The sequence below is a fragment of the Xyrauchen texanus genome, chromosome 29 (genome assembly GCF_025860055.1).
Source record: "Xyrauchen texanus isolate HMW12.3.18 chromosome 29, RBS_HiC_50CHRs, whole genome shotgun sequence".
Taxonomy (NCBI): Eukaryota; Metazoa; Chordata; class Actinopteri; order Cypriniformes; family Catostomidae; genus Xyrauchen; species Xyrauchen texanus.
The window spans coordinates 3,445,340-3,462,070 of record NC_068304.1 but is presented as its reverse complement, the minus strand read 5'-3'; the positions used below and the strand labels follow the sequence as shown (position 1 = coordinate 3,462,070).

The 16,731-nt window shown below is 39.3% G+C and overlaps 1 protein-coding gene across 1 annotated transcript in view; it reads right to left on the bottom strand.

The window, feature by feature from the left end:
• Window positions 1–465, bottom strand: part of si:ch211-220f16.2 (golgin subfamily B member 1) — a 57,492-nt gene extending 57,027 nt beyond the window's left edge. Inside the window, exon 1 of the mRNA XM_052097784.1 lies at window positions 351–465. The gene's annotated coding sequence lies outside the window, so the exon portion shown is untranslated. The remainder of the gene's footprint in view (window positions 1–350) is intronic.
• Between the last annotated feature and the right edge of the window lie 16,266 nt (window positions 466–16,731).

Below are 16,731 nucleotides of genomic sequence, written 5' to 3'. Positions count from 1 at the left end.
AGTCAACGTCAAATATAACAATAAATCTGGTCAAACAATAGAGAAACAAAACCACCCACTCAACACAAACCACATATCTTGACAAACATCAAAAAGAAAACAGTACCATGGTGTATCATGGTACAGTGACGGTATATCCATGGTATTCCAGGGTACTTCAAATAATATTTACGAAGACACGAAGAAACCAGGTTAAACGAGATTAAAGATATAACGATTTATTTAACTGTGCGTTAGCTTGAGAAGATCAAAAAAATATGACCTTACACACTTAAAAGTGAAAATGTTCAAACTGACGTGACTAATAATACTAATACGGTAGAGGTGTTCAGATGTTTACACAATCTTACCTGTCTTTCAATAACACGGACATATATCACGTCGCATTTGGACCACAGCACTCAAAGGCGATATGCTCACTCTTACATGTTTAACATGTCTAACACATTTGTTGCATTGCGCGCTGGAGATACTGTAACTTTATTCTCAGTTCATAAATGTGAATAAGCTTAATCTATGCAGGAAGTCAAACGCGTACGTTCTGCGCATGCGCTTCCTCTTCTTCTGGTGTTGTAATGGCGGTTGGCAATCTAACGCAAGAGGTGCATTTCCACCTACTGGAATGTATTGTATATGGACAAAACTAACAAGTACTTTATCAAATCATTATTTATTCTTGCTTTGGGCATTTCCTCAACTTAACCTGGAGTGAAATGTTGTTAAATTACACTGAAAACAACTGACAGTTAAAAAGTGGATATTTGATTTGAAGAAACAAATTATCTTTCTAATAAACACCTTGTTGTGTCATGACCTTGAGCGTTATTTCAAAGGCTAAATCAACTGTTAAACTGTTGTCGGCCTTGTAACTGCTTTAAAGGCATGCCAACATAAGGATGAAAATAGCCAAAACAGAAGAAGAAAGTGAAAGTAGAGATTAATAGTAAAAACTGACATTAATATTGATCAGTTTCTCAACCACACTTATCATGTTGCTTAATAATGGTATAAACAGGGTTGGGGAGTAACCAAATACATGTAACGGGATTACTTATTTAAAATTCAAAACATAAGTAACTGTATTCCAGTACAGTTACAATTTAAATCATTGGTAATTAGAATACAGTTATATTCAAAAAGTATTTTGATTACTGAAGAGATTACTTTGCCTTTAATGTTTTTGTTTCATTTAATATTTAGTTTAGTTTACTTTCAGATGGAATACATTTATAAGTATAAATTATGTGATCCAAAGTGCATTTGAACAGCTGTGAAACATTTTCTTATGATGTGTTACATTCATACGAGCAGACAGAGAATACGTTTGAAGTAAGTTTGGAGCAGAAGAAATAGAAATAAACCTTGTGTAAATTGTGAGGTTTACGCTAAGCTAAAATGCTTTTTCTAGCCATTTTACATGCACATGTTACCAGACACAATCATATTTTTTTTTATCAAGAAAATTCATGTTATCATGTTCTTGTAAGACCTTTGATATTAGGGCAGTAATCATATTCTTGATCATTTTTGTACTGTGATCCTGTAAAAATAACTAAACATCCTTAAAACAAGATGAATTTGATTAATCTTGTTTTAGAAACAACACTGCAAGATATTTAAATATCTTCACAAGATATTTATGTTTATCACAGTATGTATTTTTAACATGTGTATTTTGTCTTACTGTACTGGCAGAGTTTTTTAATAGTTAAAACAAGTGAAAAAAATCTAGAAGTAATCCAAAGTATTTAGAATATGTTACTGACCTGGAGTAATCTAATGGAACACATTCAAAATTTCATTTTACAGCATGTATTCTGTAATCTGTAGTTGAATACATTTAAAAAGTAACACTCCCAACCCTGGTATAAAGCTCCTAGATAACTGTAAGTTTTTTGTCAACTGAAATTTTTTATTTTTATATAAATATATATATATCAGAATGATTCAAAACACTTCCCAGCTAACAAAAACAAAAGTCACCATTACATCCCCTGAATGGCCACTGTGAACTTTCTGGCCATCCAATCTTTGATTTCACTGATACACTGCTAATTTGGAGAAATGTGAAATTTCGTTGGGTTTCAAAGAAATATAAAGTTGGGTATCTTCTGCATAACAATGGAAACTTATTTTATGATTCCTGTTAATATCTCCCAGGGAAAGCATTTATAAGGAGAAAAGCAGAGGTCCTAAAACTGATCCCTGTGGCACTCCATACTTAACTTTTGTTTGATTTAACTATTCCTCTTTTACATAGACAAAGTGGTAGTGGTCTGCTAAATAGGATCTAAACCATACTAAAGCAAGTCCACAAATGTCAGTCTTAAGACAAAACAGCCAAATATAGGAAAGTGTCTTCACACTTATATTTACATACATCTAATAGGCCTTTATCACACTTCCCAGTTTGCACAGCAGACGCTTTGCTTTGTAGCATAAAACAAATTCCACTACAGTCTCTTTCAATGGCAGTGCCCATAGCACAGATTTATCATAGTCTAGTTTATGTACAATTCATCTAAATACTTAATCCAAACAGACACCACCTTCCAATCATTACTCATGGATGATGAAATAAAGAAAACAGTGTCATGTTATTTGATGCATTTTATGATTTTAAAGCAGATAAATGAGTAGGCAGCATTTCACACAGTACACTGGAAGTCAGTCTTTTATTAGAGGACAGGAGTATACAGAATGTCACAAAAAAAAAAAACAATAATACATTCTGAGTAAATAATGTACAGAATGTAAGCAATGATAATGATCACATGGCTTTTAAGTACTTTTTTCCGGGTATGTTATAAGATCAATTTAAAATGTTCAAATAAAGAAACATTTCCATACCAGATTTCGAATAGGAAATAACTTTTTTAATCATTGTAAATGTGGAGTTATATCCTTGCGGTTTGAGTGTGATGACAAAGTGAATGCAATAAAAAAAAAAATTAAGAAATGAAAATATCATAGTGTCTACAACTGTATGTTACAAATACAAACATGATATGAACATGCTGCAAAAGTGAAAATATTGACGTGTGTAGCTCCTCATGTACCAGGAAAACTTTGCCCTGATAATCGCCCTGCTCAGATACTATTATAAATTGAAGTGGAAGATGACACACATGGTGAAGTGCTGTTTTAAGCCAAAGATACAATTTCAATGGCTGATGTTTACTGCTGAAAGTTAGTTTAATTTATTTATAAAAACTGGCAATTGTCCATAGACCGAACTGTGGGTGAATGTTTGATTATGCTACTATTCTGAGCCGGATGTGGTGACATGCTGGCAATGATAAAGGCCTATTCTGAAGAGAACTTGCTAATAGACATCCATCAATATAAAAGCAGAGAGAAGTCTGATCTGGTGTAGGTAGGACTGGAATAGATGTCTGTCCAGGTTGACACAGGTTAAGGCCAACATATATATGTTCTCTGTGTCTTCAACTGGGGCTCACAGCAATTTTGCAATAAAAAATAAATACAATTTAAACAGAGCCATTCTCATTTCAAAGTATAAAACCTTATCTGGTCACAGTAGTATTCCCATAACTGTAACAAATATTCTGATGCTATTAAAACCCTTCAAAGGTTTTTGTATCCTGGGGTATACAAACATTTGAGAGGCTTGGGAGAACAGCAATAAGTAATTTGGCCAAATTTCTGTAAACATTATTGACAGTTGAGTCTCTGCAAATACTGGGGTCATGTGACTTTGTATTTGTCACTCTGGCATCAATTTACAATTGTAATTTAAATGAAAAATGGCCTTATAGGACATTCATGAGCAAAATTCAGATAAATGAATGAGCTAAAGTTAAAGTTAAGAAAATATTAAAATGATCAAAGTGAAACTGATCATGTGGAAGTTGCCAAACTTCAATAACTGAAACGAGTCCAACATAGTGAATGATCTAAATTTACCTATTTTGCTTCCCACAAAGAGGTATTTAAAATTACAACATTTTACCGCACACAGCTGTATTCCTAATTTTATTGCTATTAAATTATGTGCTTTTACCACACACATTTTTACATGGATGATTGCATCCATCTCAAACCATTGGTCATCAGGAACTACCACAACAACAACAAACAATTATGATAGGGTTTCACATCAATCTCAAACCCCTGCTGATCAAAAACCGCCACCACAACAACGACAAACAATTGCAGTAAGTCATGGCATCACCTCACGTTATTGCTACTTGCACTACATGTCACAAGTTTACTATGCTGGCTAATACTAAACGTAGATTTTCTAAGATTGTTATTCATGTCGGCACTAACAATGTTGAAGAGGTGTGTGAACTTGCAAAAACTATGTCAGAATCTGCAATGTGCTCTGGTCCCCTCCCTGCTCGTCATGGTGACAAAGTTTATAGTAGATCAGTATTACTGAATGGCTGGCTGTCTGAGTAGTGCCCGGAGAATAGTATAAGATTTATAGTCTATTGGAACAGTTTTTGGGGTAGAACTGACCTAAAAGCTCTCCTTTCTAGTAATATGGCTCATAATTTTAATAGTGATAGTATCTGACTAACTGGGGCCCAGGTCAGGAAGCAGACAAACTGGTTAATCCGAACAGCTACTAGCTACTTGAGACATCACATAGGTCACATAAACAACACAGACAATGTATCACCTATATATCATATAGAGACTGTGTCTTTTCCCCGATATACCAAACACAAAACCCTCATTAAGTCATTTAGAAAATGTTTTATTGATGTCAAACTTGAAAAAATATTAAGATAAACAACATATAAAAGGTAGGGCAACTGATATACCTGATAAGAGACAATGGCAAACATGAGGGCTTAACTACCCTTGTAATACTTGTAATTGGAAGATTACAAAATGAGTGGTATTTCGTGGTGCATGAAAGGATAGTGTCTCTAACTAAACACATGCTCTAAAAAGTGCCAGGTTTGCATATTTGAGCAAAGCCATAAAAAATAACCACAACAATCCTAGGTGTTTATTCAGTACTGTGGCTTCTTGGTTAGGAATAAAACCAGATATTCCATTGCAACATAGTAGGAATAAAACCAGATATTCCTTTGCAACATAGTAGTAATGACTGTGAATTTCTTTACAGATAAATTTGAAATCATCAGAAACAAAATTGGAATTGTGCATCGGTCTACCACAGCACCTCAGAAGACTCAAATTATCCCCCACGAGCAACTTCAATCCTTCACTGTTATAGGTCAGGATGAGCCAATACCGACTAAATTCCTAAAAGAGGTGTTTCCTGCAATCTTAGAACCTCTTTTTAATATTATTAACTCCTCTCTATCTTTAAAGAAACATTAAACTGGCAGTTATCAAACCACTTATCAAGACACCACAGCTTGATCCATGAGAATTGGCTAATTATAAACCAGTTTCAAATCTCCCATTTATGTTGAACATAATAGAAAAGTTAGTGTCCTCCCAACTAAGAATAATGGTATATATAAAGAATTCAGTCAGGATTTAGGCCCCATCATAGTACAGAGACTGCACTTATCAGAGTTACAAATGACTTGCTCCAATCATCTGATGGTGGCTGCATCACACTTTAAATGCTCTTAGATCCTAGTGCTGCCTTCAACACCATAGATCATGATGTTCTCTTGGATAGGCTTGAAAATTAACATTTGTGGACAGGCATTAGCTTGGTTTAGGTCCTATCTCTGACCTCTACCACTTTGTCTGTGTAAATTAGGAGCTGTCAGATCAAAATAAAGCAAAGTATGGCATTCCAAAGGGAACAGTTTTAGGGCCTCTGCTTTTCTCCTTATACTGTATACTTCCCCTGGGAGACATTATCAGATATGATTAGACATTATCAGATATCAATCAACTCAATCAATCAGTGAAGCTGGAAGAGTGATGTGAAGCTATTTTTAAAGTGTTGTGGCGCTCCTGTAATAACCCATGTTGCTCCATTAAACTGCTTACCTGAGTTGAAGAAACCTGGTTGCCCGTGTCCACCCTTTACAATGTTAAATTATTACCGACAATTAATTGAAAATCTATTAACCATTAACGTCCTTTTTGACTGATAATGAGCTACTGTGTTATCTCAATTGCTCACAGAAAGCACATCCGACAGTGAGCGAAAACTGAATTGCATTTAATTAGGCTCTTTTGTGTATCACATGAAGCAAAATCTCTCTTGATGGATAGTTCATATCATCGCAACAATTAATACAAACATATGGCCAAGCCCTATAATCATTAGAACTGTACACAAATTTGAATTTGTTAGTTTCATTAAGTTTAATTTGCCTTGCATTAGTCTTCCCAAATGCTTCCCATATCAAGTTTGGTTACACATGATTTGATCGATCTAAAATCTACGATTATTTAAACAATACCTTTACTCTTAGACAATATAGGTCATCTTTTCAAGTTATTAAAACAAAATTAACTCAAAATATTTATCAAATATTTACTTACCAAATTGGATGACGGTGGGAGATTTTAAGCTTGTATGCGCACCTTGGACACGTTCCCCAAGATGGCTGATGACAAACGAATGTCTTCTCTCTGCCCCGCTCATCACAAGATCTCGCGTTAAGCATTGTTGAGAATGTGAAAGTTTTTCACTTGATTAAAAATATGTTTTTTTTTGTTGAGGCAGCAAAAACTTTTGTTAAGTCTACTTACAATCTAGTTGTAAGTAGTAAACACTTAAATTTATAAATTATTTATAACTGAAATTTGTTTCAACTTTAAATATTACTTTAAGAGGAAAAAATGATTTTGAGGTTTAGTTGTTTCAGTTTAAGTCTATACTAAAGACTCATCTATTCTGCAAGGCATACACCTAATTTATCCCTCAATTCATAGTTATGCTGCATAAGTTAGGTCTGCTGGAACCGGAAAAACTTCTTATTCTTTAATCCTACTTTAAAGTGAATGACATATGCTAATTTGATTCTGCTTCTTTCCCTGTCTAAACCTCGGGATATATATCTCAAAGTTACCCAATCCTGCCTGATGTCCAACTCCCACTGCTAAATGTAGCCAAGTGATGATGACCAAGGTCTGTTCCAGCCAGAGTTCAATTCATTCTACTAAGACAGACTTCACAGAGCAAACACAAAGACATGAGATTCTTCATGAGCCTGTCTGAAGCATGGGCTGTGGATGGAGTTCACCAAAATAACCTCCATAAGCTTCCAGCCAGACTGTGATGCTCCTCACCGAATGATACCTGTATCCATTTGTAAAAGGAGGGACAACACTCTCTTAAACTACTTAGAAAAGGAATCAACCACTAAAAAAAGCCTTCAGCGGCCAAAATCAAAGGACACTGCATCAATGAGTATTTCCTCAGTCAATTCGGGATGACTTCAAGGACTTGATACTAAATAATTTTGTTTAATTGTTGACCCACAACACTTAGTTTAATAATTGTATCCACTAATAGTTCTAAACATAACTAATATTGGCATTCCATTCATTAATTTCTGTTATAGCAGAATTTACAGCTGCTTTGAAACATTATGTGTTGTTATAAGTGCTACTCAAATAAATGTGTCTTGTCTTGACTTTAGAAGTGATCATCCCTATGCCCTTTTCCCTTCAAAGACATTACCATCCAATGTGAGAGCTTTGGAGGGCAAAATAGTGTGGGGCTCAAAAATAAGGGTAATTCGGAACTCACATTTTAAGTAATTTATACTGGAAATTCCTCTCCGGGAACCAGCACCTTATTGTGGTGGAGAGGTTTGTGTGCCCTTATGATCCTGAGGGCTGTGTTGTCTGGAGCCATGTGCTCCTGGTAGGGTCTCCCAAGGCAAAGTGGTCTCAGGTGAGGGGCCAGACTAAGAATGGTTCACAAAGACTCTATGGCAAAAACGGAAGGAGGAGGAGTTACCCTGCCCGGAGGAAGCCCGGGGCCCCCGTCTGAAGCCAGGCCCAGATGGAGGGCTCGTCGGCGAGCGCCTGGTGGCCGGGCTTGTCACGGAGCCCGGCCGGGCACAGCCCGAAAAAGCGACGTGAAACCCTCCTCTACATCCCTTGGGCCCCCCACCCATTGGAGAAACCGCAAGAGTCGGGTGCGCTGCCATATGGGTGGCAGTGAAGGCCGTGGGCCTCGACGGACCAGACCCGGGCAGCAAAGGCTAGCTCTGGGGATGTGGAATGTCACCTCACTGGGGGGGAAGGAGCCTTACCAGTTGGATCTGGTGGGGCTTACATCAACGCACAGTTTTGGCTCTGGATCTGTACTCCTGGATAGGGGATGGACTCTATTCTTCTCTGGAGTTTCCCAGGGTGTGAGGCGACGGGCGGGTGTGAGGATACTCACGAGCCCCCGGCTGAGCGCCACTACGTTGGAGTTTACCCCGGTGGATGAGAGGGTCGCCTCCCTACGCCTACGGGTTGTGGGGGGGAAAACTCTGACTGTTGTCTGTGCATATGCACCGAACAGCAGTTCAGAGTATTCGGCCTTCTTGGAGACCCTGAATGTAGTCCTGAATTGGGCCCCAGTAGGGGACTCCATAGTGATGCTGGGTGACTTCAACGCACACGTGGGAAATGACAGGGACACCTGGAAAGGCGTGATTGGGAGGAACGGCCTCCCCGATCTGAACTCAAGTGGATGTTTGTTATTAGACTTCTGTGCTAGTCATGGATTATCTATAACAAACACCATGTTCGAACATAAGGATGCTCATAAGTGTACGTGGTACCAGAGCACCCTAGGCCGAAGGTCGATGATCGATTTTGTAATTGTGTCGTCGGATCTGAGGCCATATGTTTTGGACACTCAGGTAAAGAGAGGGGCAGAGCTGTCAACCGATCACTATCTGGTGGTGAGCTGGGTCAAGGGGTGGGGAAAGACTCTGGACAGACCTGGGAAACCCAAGCGAGTAGTGCGGGTGAACTAGGAACGTTTGGAGGAGGTCCCTGTCCGTGAGATCTTCAACTCACACCTCCGGCGGAGCTTTTCAGGCATCCCTGCGGAGGTTGGGGACATTGAACCGGAGTGGGCAATGTTCAAAGCTTCCATTGCCGAAGCCGCGGTGGAGAGCTGCGGCCTAAAGGTTTTAGGTGCCTCAAGGCGTGGTAACCCTCGAACACCGTGGTGGACACTGGTGGTCAGGGAAGCCGTCCGACTGAAGAAAGAGGCCTTCCGGGATTTGTTGTCCCGGAGGTCTCCGGAGGCAGTTGCAAGGTACCGACAGGCCCGAAGGGCTGCGGCCTCGGCCGTGAGGGAGGCAAAGCAGTGGGTGTGGGAAAAGTTCGGAGAAGCCATGGAGAAGGACTTTCGGTCCGCACCAAAGTGCTTCTGGAGAAGCGTCCGCCACCTAAGGAGGGGGAAACGGGGAACCATCCAAGCTGTATACAGCAAAGATGGGACGCTGTTGACCTCAACCGAGGAGGTTATTGGGCGGTGGAAGGAACACCTAAATCCCAACACGCCCTCTATGCTAGAGGCAGAGCTGGAGGCTGATGGGGGATCAGATTCTATTTCCCTGGGGGAGGTCACTGAGGTAGTCAAACAACTCCACAGTGGCAAAGCCCCGGGGATTGATGAGATCCAACCAGAAATGCTGAAAGCCTTGGATGTGGAGGGGGTGTCATGGATGACACGCCTCTTCAAAATATGCATGGAAATCTGGGACAGTGCCTAAGGAGTGGCAGAACGGGATGGTGGTTCCCCTCTTCAAAAAGGGGGATCAGAGAGTGTGTGCCAACTACAAGGGTATCACACTTCTCAGCCTCCCTGGTAAAGTTTACTCCAAGGTGCTGGAGAGGAGGGTTCGGCCGATTGTCGAACCTCGGATTGAAGAGGAACAATGCAGTTTTGGTCCTGGCCGTGGAACGACGGACCAGATCTTTAATCTCGCAAGGATCCTGGAGGGGGCCTGGGAGTGTGCCCATCCAGTCTACATGTGTTTTGTGGATCTGGAGAAGGCGTATGACCAGGTCCCCTGGGAGAGACTGTGGGAGGTGCTGCGGGAGTACGGGGTGGGGGGGTCCCTTCTTAGGGCGATCCAATCCCTGTACGTCCAAAGCGAGAGCTGTGTCCGGGTCCTCGGCACAAAGTTGAGTTCATTCCATGTGGGGGTTGGTCTCCGCCAAGGCTGCGCTTTGTCACCAATCCTGTTTGTGATATTCATGGACAGGATATCGAGGCGTAGTCGGGGTGGGGAAGGTGTGCGGTTCGGTGGGCTGGGGATCTCATCGCTGCTTTTTGCAGATGATGTTGTCTTCATATCACCATCGGTCCGTGACCTTCAGCTCTCACTGGATCGCTTGGCAGTCGAGTGTGAAGCAGCTGGGAGGAGGATTAGCACCTCTAAATCTGAGGCCATGGTTCTCAGCAGGAAACCGATGGAGTGCGTACTCCAGGTAGGGAAGGAGGTATTGCCCCATGTGAAGGAGTTCAAGTACCTCGGGGTCTTGTTCACGAGTGAGGGGACAATGGAGCAGGAGGTTGGCCGGAGAATCGGGGCAGCGGGGGCGGTATTGCACTCGCTCTATCGCACTGTTGTCACGAAAAGAGAGCTGAGCCGAAAGGCAAAGCTCTCGATCTACCGGTCAATTTTTGTTCCTACCCTCACCTATGGTCATGAAGGCTGGGTCATGACCGAAAGAACTAGGTCGCGAGTACAAGCGGCCGAAATGGGCTTCCTCAGAAGGGTGGCGGGCTTCTCCCTTAGAGATAGGGTGAGGAGCTCAGTCATCCGTGAGGAGCTCAGAGTAGAGCCGCTGCTCCTTGGCCGCCTCCCTAGGGAGGTGTTTCAGGCACGTCCAGCTGGGAGGAGGCCTCGGGGAAGACCCAGGATTAGGTGGAAAGATTACATCTACAAACTGGCCTGGGAACGCCTCGGGGTCCCCCAGTCAGAGCTGGTTAATGTGGCTCGGGATAGGGAAGTTTGGGGCCCCCTGCTGGAGCAGCTGCCCCCGCGACCCGACTTCGGATAAGCGGTTGAAGATGGATGGATGGATGGATACTGGAAATTCTAAGCGATCTTACAGCATGACAGTCATGATTGTTCTTCCTTCAAAGTGCCCTTTGGAGGGTGATTTATTCAGTTTGGAATGCGTCTCTGTTGCCAGCTGCATTGAGCTCCTCGTTTACTGCTTAAGTCAAACATAAAACAATGTTTTGTTTCTGTAAAACAAAGTTGCAGAAAAATGTACAGTGTCAGCAGGTCTGATTAGAGAAGGCAACGCATGGATACAGAGGGATATGTTTTACATATGTTTGGAGGTAAAGTAACTCTTATCTGTAAATAGCAACTCTCCAATTAAAAGAATTCTTGCATTGCAAGACCACCGAATGTTGTGAAAACATCACTAGAGGGACCAAAGATAAATATTAATTTATGGATGAAACAGGTACATTCACTAACATCCCATGAATGATTGTTTTCAGAACGTTTTGCCTAGATGAAAATCAAATGCTTTTTAGAGCAAGAAATCCCCTGTCCCCTACATCTGCTCCAATGCACAAAATCAGCCAAAACAAAAACACAGGGAACAAGAAATGAAGATGAGGTTCCAGGGAACCTACAGTAAAGCCTAATATATACTCTGGAAGAAGCAGTTTTTTTTCTCCTGGAAGAACTAAAGGCGAACCAAAGGCCCAAGTCGACTAAGCCGGCATTCATACTACATGCTGTGTGGTTTTGAAATGAGATTAGCTTCAAAAGTTATTCATTATTATTTATAGTAATGCAGGCAACTGCTTCTCAGCTTGCACATGCGATTGTAAAAACAAAACAACAACAAAAAGTCTAAAAGGTACATCCAGAAAACATTATTTTGGGTAAAATGCCATTGTCCTTAAGAAATAAATCTGAACAATATATATTTGGGATGATCAGAATACCAGCTTTGAAACAGATTACTAAAAATTAAACCTGAACCCCCATAATGTCAAAGATGTAGAGAGATGATTTAGGAAATATACCAAATAACATTTATAACCAATAATGAAAGTTTGGAATGTGAACATAAATGGGATTTGCTTAAAAATATTAATTGTTAATTAATTAATTGTTTCCTTCATATTCTTGAACAACATTTGTTAAAATACGAGGTATGATGCCCTACCTAATTAAATATATATTTTTTTTAAAAAGGAGGTGATGTCTTAACTTTCCACTTTATTTGAAATAAAATAACATGTAAATGAATGTTATTTATCAAATATGTTGTGAATGGACTGAATATGTTGTGAATGTTTTTTTTTCTATTTCTTGATGTACAATTTGTACATTCTTTAGTTGAAAAAAATCAAATATAAAAATCATAAAAGGCAAGTATTGATTAATTAAAAAGTGAGCACTTAGAATAATGTATGCAAAAATTGTTATGCAATAATAAGATGTATTTGTTCTTTTTATATAAAAATTTTAAGTAAAATACTGTACGCTCATCTGGAGTCCATGAAAGAAAGAAGGGGTTTGGGTGGCATTCATCCCTTTCCACAGCAATCTTGAGCTTTTAATATTTTTAAAACAATAATTTTTTGCAGGCATCATATTAATCCATTTTACTGGCTGTTTTATAGATTGCCAAATATATTATGTTTATATTTTCAAAGATTTATTTATTTTTTTTTTTTTGCTAAGGCTAAAGAGGGTAAACGAAAAACAATTCAATTTGAAATAAAATACAACTCTATCTACTGAAAATCAAATCAAATAAATCATTTTTCATGAAGAGTTGATTTTATGGGTTTCTAAGATTTTATTTTTTTTAAAGGGTGCTTTATGAGACACCTTTCAGAGATGTCATTTTACTCACAGCTGATTGGTTCAGCATCTGTTAGTGATCTTTAATCCAGAGCAGGTTAGCCGTGTAGTGGAAGTTACTGTGGAGATGAACTGCTAAAAGCTGATCAACTTTCATGGTAGTTTCTTCAATATAGATTGAATTTGGGCAGTTTATAATAATTTATTATATTTGGGAATTCTAGTCCTCCGAGCCTTTTTGACAACTTAAGAATTTTAAGAATAATTTTAGATTTTTCGAAGGAAAATAAACTGAGGGAGAATATTCATCTTTATAGTCTCTAATAGTTTTGTAATCAATAGTAGGCTATATTTATTTGTAATAGTTTTGAATGATATATTTAATGTCTAATTAAGATAAATATTAGATTTTATATTTTAAATAAATGTAAGCTTTTAAAATGATTAAGCCTGTGTTCTTGTTGTGGACCTATATGAATTCACTTATGATATATATATACCAGTTGTTTTATTATATATTTGATCATATTAAGAATTAGATTGCAGCAGTCCTCTTGAGCACTCCTATCAGCCGCTGTTTCTTCTTCTTGTGTAAATGACTTTAATCACTTCATCATTGTACAGTTATCTCTTGTACTGTGTAAATCATGTGTTTTAAGTCTTCATGATTTCATGCTGAATTCTTGAGCAGTGTAAATGCATTAAAATTTTTTATATATATTTTTAAACAATGTCTTGTGTGCAGTTTAAATGAATGTAAATTCTTATTTTCATAATAATCAGTCTCTCTGGAAAGAGTCTCTCACGAGAAGTGTAGCACGTTCTCTCAATGTGTTGTGCGCAGCAAACGTCACTCATTCAAGTGCACGAGCGTAATCTAATCTTAAAGTCAGGATTGTTGCCTGAGTTGATAGAGAAAGTTGATGAGCTTCATCATGGTACCAATTAAGCCTGATTGGACTGGTTTGAATTTGTCAACCTGAAACCCTGAGTTCGTTCAGCGACCTTCATGGTACAGGCCTCTGGACTCCTCAGGCATCGTTCTTCTGCTTCATCCAGTGCCGGTCCAGCCCTCAAAGATATGCCCATGGCTATTAGATTGCAGAATTCACGTCAGGGCTCAATCTCGATGTGGTGTAGGGGCTTGGATTTGGAGTGGTCGGTCAGATACAGCTTTTTCTTGCTAGACTGGATGATTAGGGTGTGCTGTTAGAAGTCAATGCACATTGTTCTTTACCCCATCTTCCCCATATACTTCTCCTGTCAAAATGCATTATTTCCTTTTTAGGGAAGAGAACAAAACAATATGTAACAATATAATGCTTTATTTTCCAAACAAAGTATTCCACAGTATGAAGATAGAAATGCACTAAAATAGCACCGATTTAAGTAACATTAAACATTTCCCAAAGTCTAAGTGGGAGGTTAACTAATTGAAAGAACATACAGGTGAAACTCGAAAAATTAGAATATCGTGCAAAAGTTCATTAATTTCAGTAATTCAACTTAAATGGTGAAACTAATATATTATATAGACTCATTACAAGCAAAGTAAGATATTTCAAGCCTTTATTTGATATAATTTTGATGATTATGGCTTACAGCTTATGAAAACCCCAAATTCAGAATCTCAGAAAATTAGAATATTACATGAAATCAATAAAAAAAAAGGATTTTAAATACAGAAATGTCGGCCCTCTGAAAAGTATAATCATGCATATGTACTCAGTACTTGGTTTGGGCCCCTTTGCATTAATTACTGCCTCAATGTGGCGTGGCATGGATGCTATCAGCCTGTGGCACTGCTGAGGTGTTATGGAAAACCAAGATGCTTCAATAGCGGCCTTCAGCTCTTCTGCATTGTTTGGTCTCATGTCTCTCATCTTTCTCTTGGCAATGCCCCATAGATTCTCTATGGGGTTCAGGTCAGGCGAGTTTGCTGGCCAATCAAGCACAGTAATACCATGGTCATTGAACCAGGTTTTGGTACTTTTGGCAGTGTGGGCAGGTGCCAAGTCCTGCTGGAAAATGAAGTCAGCATCTCCATAAAGCTTGTCTGCTGAAGGAAGCATGAAGTGCTCTAAAATGTCCCGGTAGACGGCTGCGTTGACTCTGGACTTAATAAAGCACAGTGGACCAACACCAGCCGATGACATGGCTCCCCAAACCAACACAGACTGTGGAAACTTCACACTGGACTTCAAGCATCTTGGATTGTGTGCCTCTCCATTCTTCCTCCAGACTCTGGGACCTTGGTTTCCAAATGAGATGCAAAATTTGCTCTCATCAGAAAAGAGGACTTTGGACCACTGAGCAACAGACCAGTTCTTTTTTCTTTAGCCCAGGTAAGACGCTTCTGACGACATTTGAAGCCCATGTCCAGGACCCGTCTGTGTGTGGTGGCTCTTGATGCAGTAACTCCAGCCTCAGTCCACTCCTTGTGAAGCTCCCCACACATTTGAATGGCCTTTTCCTGACAATCCTCTCCAGGCTACGGTCATCCCTGCTGCTTATGCACCTTTTTCTTCCACACTTTTCCCTTCCACTTAACTTTCTATTAATGTGCTTTGATACAGCACTTTGAGAACATCCAACTTTTGCAATTACCTTTTGAGGCTTTCCCTCCATGTGGAGGGTGTCAATGATGGTTTTCTGCACAACTGTCAGGTCAGCAGTCTTCCCCATGATTGTGAATTCAACTGAACCAGACTGAGAGACCATTTAAAGGCTCAGGAACCCTTTGCAGGTGTTTTGGATTAATTAGCTGATTAGAGTGTGACACTTTGAGCCTACAATACTGAACCTTTTCACAATATTCTAATTTTCTGAGATTCTGAATTTGGGGTTTTCATAAGCTGTAAGCCATAATCATCAAAATTATATCAAATAAAGGCTTGAAATATCTTACTTTGCTTGTAATGAGTCTATATAATATATTAGTTTCACCTTTTAAGTTGAATTACTGAAATTAATGAACTTTTGCACGATATTCTAATTTTTCGAGTTTCACCTGTAGGTTGAATATTCATTGCAATGGGCATTAAATCTTTAAACGCTCATCCTCAAAAATAAATCTGACTGTGGCTATCTGCCACATTCACGATTCACATCAGGGCGCCAATGCCAGCTTCAAGTGTCGCTTTTAACTCCATATGAAAAGTGCTTGTAAACAACATATTATTCTGCATTTTCATGATAGTTAAGACTTGACATGCTGCTTGTGCCTTACATTGACTGAAAAATACTTGATATCTATCACAAGTCCCATCTGGGCTTGTTATGTAAGTACAATAAATAACATTAAGAGGTCCTTTCTCCATCATTTTATCACTGACATGGAAGCAAAGTTGTGTGTGTTTGTAGTGTAATGATTCCGGGCGAACACATTAGCCCCTTTCACACATACAGAATTTTCCAGAAAATTTACTGCATTTTTCAGATTAAAAAGTTGGCAAGTTGTGTGTAAACAACCTTTTCCAGATTGATGGTATGTGTGAATGGCACATGTGGTACATTTACCAGTAAAGGCAACCCAAATAAAGTAAAGTTCCTGTAATTTACCAGGGTGCATGTTGACACATCACAAAGTTTCCGCCCTTCCAACCAATGTTTATGCTGTATTAATATATAATAAATCAGGCTTTATTGCATGACTCATACAAATGAAACAATTCACATAAGACTTTCTAATGATTCATATGAAAGAGTGGTTTAGGAGAGCACGTTTGACATACAAGTTGAGTTGTCATTTGGGTAAACATGTAGAAAAAAAATCTAATTCCAGGACATTTAGCATTTTCCAGGACAGACTGGAGGATTCTGGAATATCCCGTATGGGTGGACACAAGTACTCTACACCACACGCTGTTTGCAAGCACTTGGCTTGAAGTCAAATGGCACATGGGCACAGAATTGAGTTGATTCTCTGTGTTGTAGAAAGAACAAAAAATATGCTGCATCCCGATTGGGAGCTACTGCTATAAATAATCGTTTTATAGTTCATTTACTTTCACTC